The following is a 15,154-nucleotide window of genomic DNA, read 5'->3' on the forward strand; positions in this document are numbered from 1 at the left end:
CAATGTGATACACCATATTAACAAATTGCAGGATAAAAACCATATGATAGTCTCAATAGATGCAGAAAAACCTTTTGACATAATTCAATACCCATTTATGATAAAAAAAAAAATCTCCTGAAAGTGGGCATAGAGAGAACCTACCTCAACATAGTAAAGGCCATATATGACAAACCCACAGCAAACATCATTCTCAATGGTGAAAACTGAAAGCACTTCCTTTAAGACCAGGAACAAGACAAGGTTGCCCACTCTCACCACTATTATTCAACATAGTTTTGGAAGTTTTAGCCATGGCAATCAGAGAAGAAAAAGAAATAAAAAGAATACATATCAGAAAAGAAGAATTAAAACTGTCACTCTTTGCAGATGACATGGCACTATACATAGAGTATCCTAAAAATGTTACCAGAAAACTACTAGAGCTAATCAATGAATTTGGTAAAGTAGCAGGATACAAAATTAATGCACAGGGATCTCTTGCATTCCTATACACTAAAGATGAAAAGTCTGAAAGAGAATTTAAGGAAACACTCCCATGTACCATTGCAAGAAAAAGAATAAAATACATAGGAAAAAACCTACCTAAGGAGATAAAAGAACTGTATGCAGAAAACTATAAGACACTGATGAAAGAAATTAAAGATGATACAAACAGATGGAGAGATATACGACTTTCTTGGATGGGAAGAATCAATATTGTGAAAATGTCTATACTACCCAAAGCAATCTACAGATTCAGTGCAATCGCTAACAAACTACCAATGGCATTTTTCACAGAACTACAACAATAAATTTCACAATTCATATGGAAACACAAAAGACCCCAAATAGTCAAAGCAATCTTGAGAAAGATAAATGGAGCTGGAGGAATCAGGCTCCCTGACTTCAGACTAAACTACAAAGCTACAGTAATCAAGACAGTATGGTACTGGCACAAAGACAGATATATAGATCAAGGGAAGAGGATAGAAAGCCCAGGATTAGCCCACACACATATGGAGGCAAGAATATACAATGTAGAAAAGGCAGCCTCTTCAATGAGTGGTGCTGGGAAAACTGGACAGCTCCATATAAAAGAATGAAATTAGAACACTTCCAAACCCCATACACAAAAATAAACTCAAAATGTATTAAATACCTAAATGTAAGGACAGACACTATAAAATCTTAGAGAGAAACATAGGCAGAACACTCTATGACATAAATCACTCAACATTCTTTTTGACCCACCTCCTACAGAAATGGAAATTAAAACAAAAATAAACAAATGGGACATAATGAAACTTAAAATCTTTTGCATAGCAAAGGAAACCATAAATAAGATGAACAGATAACCCTCAGAATGGGAGAAAATATTTGCAAATGAAGCAACTGACAAAGGATTAATCTCCAAAATATACAAGCAGCTCATGCAGCTCAATATCAAAAAAACAAACAACCCAATCCAAAAATGAGCAGAAGACCTCAATAGACATTTATCCAAAGAAGATACACAGATTGCCAACAAACACATGAAAAGATGCTCAACATCACTAATCATTATAGAAATGCACATCAAAACTACAATGAGGTATCACCTCACACCGGTCAAAACAGCCATCATCAAAAACTCTATAAACAGTAAATTCTGGAAAGGGTGTGGAGAAAAGGGAACCCTCTTGCACTGTTAGTGGGAATGTAAATTGATACAGCCTCTATGGAGAACAGTATGGATTTTCCTTAAAAAATTAAAAATACAACTGCTGGATGACCCAGCAATCCCACTACTTGGCATATACCCTGAGAAAAGCATAATTCAAAAACAGATATGTACCACAATGTTAATTGCAGCACTATTTACCATAGCCAGGGAATGTTGAAGTGTCCATAGACAGATGAATTGATAAAGAAACTGTGGTACACATATACAATAGAATATTACTCAGCCATAAAAATGAAATAGAATTGAACTATTTGTAGAGAGGTGGAGGGACCTAGAGTCTGTCATACAGCATGAAGGAAGTCAGAAATAGAAAAACAAATACCATAGGCTAACACACACACACACACACACACACACACACACACATATATATATATATGGAATCTAAGAAAAAAATGGTTCTGATTAACCTAGGGATACAACAAGAATAAAGATGCAGATGCAGAGAATGGACTTGAGGCAACAGTGATGGGAACGAGTAAGCTGAGATGAAGTGAGAGAGTAGCCTTGACGTATATACGCTACCAAAGTAAAATAGATAGCTAGTAGGAAGCAGCTGCATAGCACAGGGAGATCAGCTCGGTGCTTTGTGACCGCCTAGATGGGTGGGATATGGAGGATGGAAGGGAAACATAAGAGCGAAGGGATATGGGGATATATGTATACATATAGCTGATTCACTTTGTTATACAGCAGAAACTAACACAACATTGTAAACAATTATACTCCAATAACGAGGTTAAAAGAAAAAACAAATGAATACATTTTCCAAACCGAAAATCAACAGGAAAACTCAAATAGCACTATAGATTAAATGGTTCTAACAGACATATACAGAATATTTCATTCAATATCAGCAAAATACATACTCTTTGCAAACACCCATAGATCAATCTCTAGAATAAATCCTATGTTAAGCCACAAAACAAGTCTTAATAAATTAAGAAAGATTGAAATCATATCAAGTATCTCTTCTGAGTGCAATGGTATGAAACTAGAAGTCAATAATTGGAGGAAACTTGGAAAATTCACAAATATGTGGATATTAAACAACACAGTCCTGAACAACCAATGGATCAAAGATGAAACAAAAAGAAAAAAAAATTAAATATGTAGAGACAAATGAAGATGGAAACACAACATATCAAAACTTATGAAATGCAGCAAAAGCAATGCTAAGAGGAAAGTTATCAATAAACACATATATCAAGAAAATAGAAAGACCTCAAATAAACAACCTAATTTTACACCTCAAGGAAACTAGATAAAGAACTCAGCCCAATTAACAGAAGGAGAATTGTAAAATAGAGAGCTGTGAAGAAACAAATGAAATAGAGACCACAAAACAATAGAAAAGATCAATGAACCTAAGAGTTGGTTTTTTGAAAAGGTAAACAAATCTTTAGGAAGACTAAGAAAAAAGAGAAAAGACTAATAAATATAATCAAATATGAAAAAAGAGACATTATAACTGATACCACAGAAATACAAAGGATCATGAGACTGCTAGGAATAATTATATGCACACACCCCTTTTATTCTCTCACTATCACAATATAAAGTTACACCCTTTCTGTTTTTACCCACATTTTCTGCTTACTGTTCTAGTGTGTCTCCTTAGTGGAAAGTTTGTTATGTTGATTTCACTTTATCTTCTTTTTCTTCAAATTATATTACAGTCTCCTCATCAATTTTTAAGGAAACTTAAATATCTTTAATTAAAAACTAACATCATACCTACCCTCATCCTTTTATCATATACTCTTCAATGCCAAACCTTTTTGTTCAATAAACATATCTTCATAATTCAATACCTCATTATCCCATCCAATCTCCTATTGTTCCTACTTCTTCAAAGACACTATTTTCTTGCTAAAAACTCCTGTGACTTCTATGTGGCTACATCCAAGTTTTATTTCAGAATTTGTAACTTTCTTGTCTTCTCAGAAGTATTTGACAACTTTATCTGCATCCCTTTACTGAAGGCTTCTATGCCTTTGTTGCTACATATAACAAACATATCACTCTTTTGGTCTTCTTTCCACCTCCCAGAATATCCATTCACAATTTCTTCTGTACATGGCTCCACATGACCCTTAAATGAGTTTTCTCTTTGCATGCTACACTCCTGTTTCATTGTGTTAGCACAACTGGCACAAGTGTTCAATCCTAATAACTGAGAGATATCAAAATATACATAACTATCTAACTCTAACCTATCATCAATTCAATCACAATGGATTGATTTTTAAATATCCTGTTGTGCTTCACTATCCATCAATCCATTTCTAATTTACCATCTTATGTTGAGTGTACCTCATATATATATATATATATATATATATATATATATATATATATATATATATATATATATATATATATATATATATATATATACTTTTTTTTTTTTTTTTTTGCGGTACACAGGCCTCTCACTGTTGTGGCCTCTCCCATTGCGGAGCACAGGCTCCAGACGTGCAGGCTCAGTGGCCATTGTTCAAGGGCCCAGCCGCTCCGCGGCATGTGGGATCCTCCCGGACCGGGGCACAAACCCGTGTCCCCTGCAACAGCAGGTGGACTCTCAACCACTGCACCACCAGGAAAGACCCCTCCTATATATTTTGAAACTGTCCACTAATTTTTATCCTCCTAGTAATACATCGTTTCTTCCTCCATCATATCTTACCTAGCATATATCTCTCTGGACCTTATTATATGTAATCCATTCCATATCCACTGTCATCTTTAAAAATTATAAAGTAGAATGTGTCACCCTGATTTTTAAAAATGTTTTAGTGACTTTCCTTTGTCCTTGTCATACATCAATCTCACAATTTCGTGCATGTTCTCCTCTTCAGTCTTCTTTTTCACTTTTTTCCTACATTACTCAGTTCATCAAAACACCTCTTACTTTTTAGAATGTGTTGAATTGTCTCTAATGTATAAGCCTTCACATGATTTGTTTTGAAGGAAAGTTTCTTTCATTCAACGTCTTATACTAAATTCACAAGGTGACTGCCACTCATCCTTCTGATCTCAGCTTAACAGTTAGTTCTCAGATTAAACTTCAGTTCTTCCATACTAGTTTAGCTCCTACACATTGAATTTTTCCACCAGACTGTAAGATCCACAGGGGCATAAAATTGAAACCATTTTATTCCTTGATAAATTTGTAGCATCTACACAAGTGTCTGGTAAAGAATGGACACTTGCAAATTAGATATTAGATAGATCAATAAATCACAATTCATTTATTAGTTACATTCTGCACAGACAGAAAACCTTAATCTTACACAAGTGTAACTAGTACAAAACAGGTTAATAATCACTTTTTGTCAGGCTAAGAATCTAATTCAGCAATTCACTAACTTAAAATCATTAATCTATCATGTTTCAAAGATTTAGAGCTCTGATCACAAAGGATAAAAAATATATTAATAGATGTTGAAATGTCTCTCATTAGTTAAGGAATGTATAAAACAAAATTATGTTTATTGGCTTTAAATCTGTTCCATTTTGACATTTTCCAAATACAGTAAACATAGCTGTTTTCCCACAATTGTAAAAAATAATCTAATTTACAGAAATATTGTTTCTTTAGAGATTTATGTCAACAGTCATGATAATTAATCATTGATGGAACAAAATTGTCTCACTAAGTAGAAAGGATCATCCACTGAAATGCTCAATTAGAGAGTGAACACTACATAATATATCACTCAGCTAGAGATATTTCTTGCTCCTTTGAAAGTTGAATATCATTTAGTGTAATAAATATGAAGAAGAATTAATTTTATCAATGAACACAGGCAATTTAGAGTCACTTATATTTTGAATCATAAAAGCACAATGAAATTAATACTACTAATTGCAGAAATGTTATAATTTAGTGACATATTTAAAATTTCCGACAAAAAACCCCCACAAAAAACAAAAAGAACTCTTTCAGTATCTCCAGTAATAGGAATCAACATTAGCATCCAGAAAAGCCATAAGAAGTGACTTTTCCATAAATGATTTATCTGACAAATTTAAAAAGTAACTTTGTATATATACATAATTTTTCCTACCTGTTAAATTAGTGTATTGGAGTCAATGAAACATAAAGCATCTCCAGGGTTAAAGGTTCCTTGACTTGATGATTTATACTTACCACTTTTGTCACCAGGATCAATGCTTACTTCATGTGGAGGAAGGTCTGCCTGTGTGCTGTGATCCTCCCAAATTTTTTCTTTGACTTCTTCCTCATGACTCTTCAAGTACTGAAAATTCATTGCTATCAACAGAGGAAATTCTTTAAGGTAGGTTATTCCCCCCTAAAGATCTTTGAGTAACACATGCATCCAACAAAATAGTTACAACCATCTAACCTGAAGTAAGAACACTGTGGAACATAGAATACTTATATTTTTGGGGGAGGCAGGAAGGAATGAATTCTTTGAATATCTGAAGCATAAGGCAAAGCTAAAATGGCTATATATGCCTAGGTTGACAGAGGGTTCTCATGTATTACTGAGAAGGTGTCAAGTGAAAACAATTTTTAATAAAAAGTAAAATTATTTCATAAATTTTCAAGTTCCTTAACTTTCTTCTTTAACTTTTTTTTTTTTTTTTCTGTACGTGGGTCTCTCACTGTTGTAGCTTCTCCCATTGCAGAGCACAGGCTCCGGACGCGCCAGCTCCACGGTATGTGGGATCTTCCCAGACTGGGGCACGAACCCGTGTCCCCTGCATTGGCAGGCGGACTCTCAACCACTGCACCTCCAGGGAAGCCCTTCTTTGATTTCTTTAAAACTCAGTTTATCAATTTGTAAAATAAATCTAAAATGGTCTCTGTCCATTTCAAAAAAATGAAATACTCACAATATCTTCTAGCCAAAGACCACCAGGAATAAACCTGTAGATGAATAAGTGTGTTTATTTCTAACTGCAGAGAGAGAGAGAACACACACTACAAAGAATGGTAGCAAGTCTCAGAAAGAAAGCATTAGAAAGAACCTGCAACTGAATTCAGTCTTTTATTGGGTAATTTTGGAATAAGAGTATGGAAGTGAGGATCCACCTTCGGTTGGTTGCTGCCAGAAAGCAGCAGCTGTTCTATGATTAGCATCCAATACAATTTATCCATCAGGAGGGCAGATTAGAACAAGAGTAATGTTGTAGTTGGTTAAAAAATAGCAGTCCCTCATAAGAGCTGAGGAATGGGGATGTTTTCTACTTCGTGGATTATGCAATGATCTTGTTTTTTTCTCACTTTACCATAGTGTCCGACTGATCTTGTCTGATGTTGGTATCTATGAGATTATGTATGTCATATCTACAAGGGATTAACGTGGCCTAGCTAAGAATATTGCACCATCTTTAACAACACTGAAGCCCACTTCCCAAATGCAAGTGTCTGCTCTATTCTTCCTCACAAAAAAGATACAGAAAGCAAAATAATGAGGAAATTCATGACAAATCAAGGATATGCAACATAACTATTATTCTCTATTATACAACTTTGTTCATTCCTATCACAGTACTTAATAGAAAGTCATTATGCTAAGCATTTTCATTAACTACCACTTTTTATATATAAAAGTACATATCTGTATTATTTACAAATATTATCCACAATCCCTTCCAAATACTTGATACTTATTAATCACTAAAATAATACTTGATGAAGAAGGATCATATGGTGGGCAACATGCTGAGGGATGATATGGAGAATTTTAATGTTAAGAGAGAGGCTGATCTAGAAATGGACAAGATGGGGTAATTTACAGTGGAAGAGAAATTACTCTAATAAATCATTAACTAAATTTTCAAACTACCTTCAGATATTGCATCACTTACTCCACTTACTCCTACATTTTTATGGTTATTATTAATGATTTTTTATTCCCAACTTATTTTTCTCTTTTAACACAATGACCCTTGGATGGTCAAGGCAATTGTGGCTGTCATTCAGTTGTCTGAACAAGCCCTTAAAACAAGCCCCACTGTTTAGAAAAGTCTTCATTGTAAAGCATAGTCCATTTTCTACTCAAGCCAAGGGTGGAGCAGACAAGAATATGACAAAAACAATAGACATGGTATTTATTGTATTTCTGTGGAATAAGAACTTAATCTGTTAGGGTAAGTTATCAAGGAAGTAGAAAAATAAAAATAAGAGAAGCTATAATAGTTTACCTGTTCAGAGTGTCAATAATATAAAACATCATCAAATAAAAATATATCTTGTTAACTGCAAACACCAATTATACTCCAAGGTTAATACTATCAATATATTAGAGAAATAGTTTAAAAGAAAAAAAAAATATATATATATAATTTAATTCATATTAAAAGACATAAGTATGGCTGTATTTAGTGCATTTAGATGTTAGATTTATATAGATATATTGAGGTAGTCACACATCTTGAATTTAACTAAATTTTCATATGTGGTCCTGTAACTTCTTTCCAAAGATTTTTTTTCTCCTTATGTTTGCTCAGTGAGCTGAAAATTTCCTAAATTGTCCTAGAGATTTTTACCTTAGCCTTGAGATCATTGACTTTCTAAAGCTATTGGTGTGGATATTAAAAGAAATTGTGTGTGCATTGTTTAAGTTAACTGTCATTATTATTCACAGAATAATGAGACTGTAAGCAAATTGTGTCATTAGGAAGTAGTTTCACATCAGAATCAAATTTCTCCTCTGTTTATTGTTAAATGTGCAATTTACCTAAAGAGGGAGTGAAAGGGAACAATGAGACAAGAATTGAGTGAACATTTGTGTTGCCAATTCTGTGACCCAGGAATGCTAAAATAAGAAATTTTAAAATGCTTACTACAAAAGGACTATGTGTAAAAAATAAATAAACATAAAATGTCAAATATGCAGACATCTATCCACAAGAAAAGATGGACTGCAAGCAAAATATCATAGTTTTTGATGAAGTACTGATATTGAATTATAACCCAAATATTTCTTGAAGAGTAACAAAAAAGTTATTTTTAGGAATTTTGTAGGGGAATTCTGTTGAATAAAATTCAGTTGAATTTCAATAAATAAATTGAAATTTTTTCTTTACTTAATATCCTACCCATTCTTTAAATTATCTGATGAATGTTTCTCAGGGTCCTAAGTTTTTACTTATTGCTAGTCATTTCTGAATCTCACATATGCACTTCTGCAGATGTCAACTTATTATTTTTTTAAAGTATGTTCTTACATCTAACATTCATTGTATGAAGCATTGAAAAAGGTATAAAATTTAAACTTAGACATTTAGGTTTGAGTCATAATTTCACCATCTAAAAGCTGTATGAATTTAGACATGTTGATTAATCACTCTTTGTTTCAGAAATGTTTATTAAAATGGCATAGTTCTTCACATACTAGTCACAAGCATTAAATAAGAGAGGGAAGAATGTGTTAATGACCTTAAATAGTACCTATCACAAAATAGATATTAATTAAAAATTACTTTCCTTTCCCTCTCTCTTCCCTTGGATTTCAACTACTAGAGCTAATCAATGAATTTGGTAAAGTAGCAGGATACAAAATTAATGCACAGAAATCTCTGGCATTCCTATACACTAATGATGAAAAATCTGAAAGTGAAATTAAGAAAACACTCCCATTTACCACTGCAACAAAAAGAATAAAATATCTAGGAATAAACCTACCTGCATGCAGAAAATTATAAGACACTGATGAAAGAAATTAAAGATGATACAAATAGATGGAGAGATATACCATGTTCTTGGATTGGAAGAATCAACATTGTGAAAATAACTCTACTACCCAAAGCAATCTACAGATTCAGTGCAATCCCTGTCAAACTACCACTGGCATTTTTCACAGAACTAGAACAAAAAATTTCACAATTTGTATGGAAACACAAAAGATCTCGAATAGCCAAAGCAATCTTGAGAACAAAAAATGGAGTTGGAGGAATCAGGCTCCCTGACTTCAGACCATACTACAAAGCTACAGTAATCAAGACAGTATGGTACTGGCACAAAAACAGAAATATAGATCAATGGAACAGGATAGAAAGCCCAGAGATAAACCCATGCACATATGGTCACCTTATCTTTGATAAAGGAGGCAAGAATATACAGTGGAGAAAAGACAGTCTCTTCAATAAGAGGTGCTGGGAAAACTGGGCAGTTACATGTAAAAGTATGAAATTAGAACACTCCCTAACACCTTGGATTTCAAAAAACATCATGGTACTCTTCGATTTACCATCAGCTATTTACATACTTCAGACCAGATTTATCCAATGACATGTTTGTCTTTTTAAAAAATTTCATACACTGTGTTTGTATTTTCTTCACCTCTTCTTCAGCTTCCATTCTTCCAATCTTATTGTTTCCTTACACTTATACCAATAGAACAGTTGAACTATCAGAAAGAAATATGCTAGGTAAATATATTGGGAAAGTTAAATGAAATAGGAATTATTGTGATGCAGACCAAGCTGAAAATCTGTAAGGAAACACTCACTATCTTGGATTGTATAGACATTCAACGGAACAGAAGGAGGTTCCTACTTGCCTCCTTTACTGGTCTTTATCAATAGCTACGTGGACAACAGAAAATTCTTAACTCCAAAGAAGACCATTCATTGATTGGCCAAAAGCCAAAAACATTAACTTTCCATGCATTTTGTGTCATGAGATAAATACATATGATGAGTTGCTGTGATAGCAGAATGTTAGAAAGAACTATTGTGTTAGGGATCTGACAGCACCCCAGGTTCACACCCATTCTGACTACTCTTGGCATGATTTTACTTTTTTGTTGTCCATGAGATTTTATGAAATGCATTTTTATTGTGTTAATTTATTCATGTTTTGGTTGTTTACAGTTAACTTCCTCTATGACCGATTTATCTTAGGTTCAAAAGTTGTTTCAAAATTCAATATAGTAAAATTTATAATTCATATTTTATTACATATTTGTTTGTCTTTTAGGTGAGTAGCTCATAAATCTCTCATCAAGCTTTGGCCCACCCAGCAGGATGAAAAAGAATTCTGGTCAAAGCAGAAATATTGAACCCCATGGGCACTTTAATATAGGAGTTTCTGACTACTGCCCTTGCTTTTGCTATACAATATTAAGTTTCATGTAATAAATATTCAATATGACAGAAATCTATAAGCTGTATGTTATCTAAAGTTAAGTTGAAATAGTTAGTAATTCATAAAACATATACTTATCCTTTGATCTATTCATTCTTTCTTTCATAATTTTTATCTCTTAAATGACAATGTGGTAAGAGTGATTACTCTAACTGCACCATGTCTACTTATAACATTTCAAAAATTAGTAAGAAGTTGATTAATACAAAGACAGTGCAATTAGTGGAATTTTGACATAAAACACCTAATCCGTAGTCTTTTATTAGATATATGCATTAATGTGATATTTGTTAATGTGCTTCAAACTTAAAAAAATACATAAGTATCATATATATTGTTATTAAATAAAATGTTAAAATGTGCAACTGATGAAAATTATTCATCACAAACATACATGTGGTATGTTAAAAATTTTATTTTGTGTATCATCATATTACATATATATTTGATTACAACACAAATATAATAAACTTATTAAAATTAGTTGATTTATTTCATTCTTATAATTTTAACAATGGTATAATGGTTTTATTGTTTTGAAGAAAATAATTAATAATGAAAAACTACTATAATTAATTTATTATGTCTCCAGAGTGACTATGATTCTAAATTTAATATAATAACTTATCCAAAAGAGAATAATGAAGAAGGTAAATTTTGTCAATTAAGGTGTAATAAAGTCCTTGCAAAGACAGATACTTAAAAGGAAGTAAATTTAAACAGTCTATCTACATATTAATAGATCTATGTATTAATATCCATGTATTAATAAATCCATGGAAATATATATTTTTTAATGATGCTTAGTACTTGGATCCTATATACAATAATTAAAAGTTATTCAATTACTGCACTTAGTCTTGGGAAAGAAGGCAACCCAGTTTGTTTCTCTGAGATTGTTGGGGACTGAATTGTGCTGATGTTTTAACAGGAGTTTAACAGTTCATGATATTATTCACATGGCCTTTATTTTTATCTAATACTTCAGAGGAGGAAAATATAATAATATGGGGACATAGAGGAATAAGAATCAGAAATCAGATCACAATTATACCTCTCAAATTAACTGTTTGTGATTTTTTTTTTTTTTGGCATTCATATTAGATTGTTGTGTCTGAAGTCTCTGCAAAGGAACTAAGCTACTAGCTTTAATGATGTGACAGTTCAATTTAATTAAACATGCAAAGAATTGTTGCATTTATGTTTCTATTTATCTACACACACATATACACACATTCATACAAAATTATGTATATTTTCAAATACTATTTTAGGAATTGTGGAAACAAAGATGGCCTTTGTTTTCAAGAATTTTACTGGCCACTTGGAAGATAAGACATTCTTCTGTGAATAAGCTACATGAAAATCTTAGTCCATCTGAAAGAAGTATGTAAATACAGGAAATTCTTTAGAACTGAGGAAATTGAAGACAAAAAATGTTTTGTACCTTTACAACTTTATAGAATAAGGTAAATGTTGAGTTAGAACATACATAAAGAATAAAGATCAATATCTGAAAATATTGATGCCTTCACTATTGTCCTTTATTTACATTAGTGAACTAATAATAAGAAGCAGGTATTGTTGGAGCAGGTCAAAGATAGATTTGTGTGTTCAAAGACAGTTGTAAAGGATAATGTGTACCACTATTCCATTCTTCAGAAATGAAGGAATTATTCCCCCAACCTGCATGGAGAGCTGCAGACAGCTGACCTTTTGCTCTCAGCTCTTTTGTAGAATTTCCTGAAGGTAAATCTCATTCTCAGGGGTGACTGTCCTACACGAGGATATAAAGGTCCAGCCATCTTGTGCCAGTTGGGCAAACTCTGAAGGGCCATATTCACCTTAGAGCTCCTCAAGGACTATGCTCTGGCTTGCTGAGACTATACCACATTACAACATTTTTCTCTGAATATTCTATTTTTTTTTCTCTTTCTTTCCATGGGCTTATCCCAAGGGAAGCCTCTAATGATTTCTCCAAACTCTAATCTATCTGAGAGTTTGCTTCCTGGGGAACTCAACCTGTAAACAGTCAGTGTCTTAACTGAAGTATTTTGACCTAATTTTAGAGAATATCAGGAATTACGTATGAGAGGTAATATAAAGAAAGTAACAGGCTTCCCTCGTTGTGCAGTGGTTAAGAATCTGCCTACCAAGGTGTGGGACATGGGTTCGAGCCCTGCTCCAGGAAGATCCCACATGCCACAGAGAAACTAAGCCCGTGGGCCACAACTACTGAGCCTGCGCGCTAAAGCCCACCAGCCACAACTACTGAGCACACATGATGCAACTACTGGAGCCTGCACATCTAGAGCTGGTGCTCCGCTGCAATGAGAGACCCACACACCGCAACGAAGAGTAGCCTCCTCTCGCAGCAACTAAAGAAAGCCCACGTGTAGCAACAAAGATCCAACACAGACAAAAATAAATAAATTAGTTTAAAAAAAAGAAAGAAAGTAACATTTTAGGAAGTCTGTTTTATGAATGTGATCATAACATTAAATTATGGAAAAACATCGACTTTACTTCTTAAATTTGTAGTTAAACCAGAATGCAATTAAAGTAATTTGAGCAGGTAGTGTGATGGTTAATTTTATGTGTTGATGTGACTAGGCTAAGAGATGCCCAGATAGGTGGTAAAATATTATTTCTGGGTACATCTGTGAGGATGTTTCCAGAAGAGAATCTGTAGCATTTAGCAATTTTACTTGGTAGACTGAGTAAAGAAGACTGCTCTTACCAGTTAGGTGGGCATCTTCCAATCCACTGAGGGCATGAATAGAATAAAAGGGCTGAAGAAGGGTAAATTTTTGCCAGGGAATTCGCAACTAACAACGCTTTTTATAAAAAAAAAAAAAGGAATATTTTAAGGAATGAGTTATTTAAGACAATATAAGTTCAGAACAGAACATTTAAATAGGCACATAGTAGGTGAGTATCAGTGGAATAATTTAAATTGACTGTAGACAGTTTATGAACTACAAAATAAGTAATTGGCATGATGATGTAGGCAAAAGTTACAAGGCACTTGATTAAAGAGTTTGCTTGTGAAAGAACATAACTATGATATATCATGAAATTTTTTATTATACATAGTTTTCCTGTCACTGAAGTGTCACATAATATGTAATAAAACTACTTTGATTCTTTCTCAAGTCTTTCTGATTTTTTCTGATAGCATCTTGTTTCTTTAATGTTTAAAATTTTTTCTTGTATTTATGAACTGTATTTTAGCTAATAGTTTTTTTCCAATGATATTTTATAGCAATTCTTTATTGACTAATTCTACAGTTTTTTAAAAACATTTATTCACATCCATTTATGGTGCAATTGTCTGTGTTTTAGTAACTTTAGATGATGAGCACTTTAACTGTCAAGTATTCTTAGTCAAAGCCCTTTGTAGTCTGCATTAAGAATATGTTCTTTCAGAAATGTTGTATTTGCTTCTTCCATGATCTTTGGGAGCATTGTACTTTGGCTTAAGTTTTATGTAAAATTTACAATTCACAGCTTCTCAGACTATGTAGAACCATAAAGTAGAACTTGAAAACTAGGTGAGGATAAATTCCTGAGAAGACTCAACATCTGTTTTGTGTTTAACAAGAAGAATCATTAGCTTCTGTTTAATTTGATTTTTCTGGTAGGTATTATTATTTTCTCGTCTCCCCTTTTTCCAAGTGTGCAGTCCTTTGAGTGCCATCACTTTATGTATGAGTTTCATTTCTCCAGCTTATAAGATACCAAATGTTTTCTTCTGTCCTCTTCAGACTGGTATGCCTAATTCCCTTTGTTACTTCTTTCTATTTTTTGCCCTTAGTAATATATTTCTTATTTTCTTACTATCTCAATTATGCATTTATATGTCCCATTGTTATATTTAATACACCATTTTTAGGCATTTGTTGTCATATCATCAGAAATAGATGTTCATCACTGGAAATTCCAAATACTGACTTCAAGATAGAGAAGATCCCCAACACTCATTAACATGTAACATAGATTTTGGCACTTTGCCTTTTAGTGTGGTCTTCTTGACCACTGCTTTCTATGTTCTAGTATCATTCAAAGGAATGACAAATGTGTTTGCTTATTTATAATTACTAACAACTTCCTTAAGATACATTCCTAGACAAAATATACATCCTACATTTATCTAATTGTTGAGTTTTACTTTATCACAAGCTTAATAAATTTGTACTCTCTTAAATTTATTTATTTAATTTTGCTCTCAGCTAGTCACTTTCACAGCTGTTTTATTTGCAGAATTATTATTCTGGCTTCAGATGAGAGTGTTTTTCAGAGGTTTATGTCATTTGCTTCTG

The sequence above is a fragment of the Grampus griseus genome, assembly GCF_964374135.1.
Source record: "Grampus griseus genome assembly, chromosome: 18".
In the NCBI taxonomy this organism is placed as follows: Eukaryota; Metazoa; Chordata; class Mammalia; order Artiodactyla; family Delphinidae; genus Grampus; species Grampus griseus.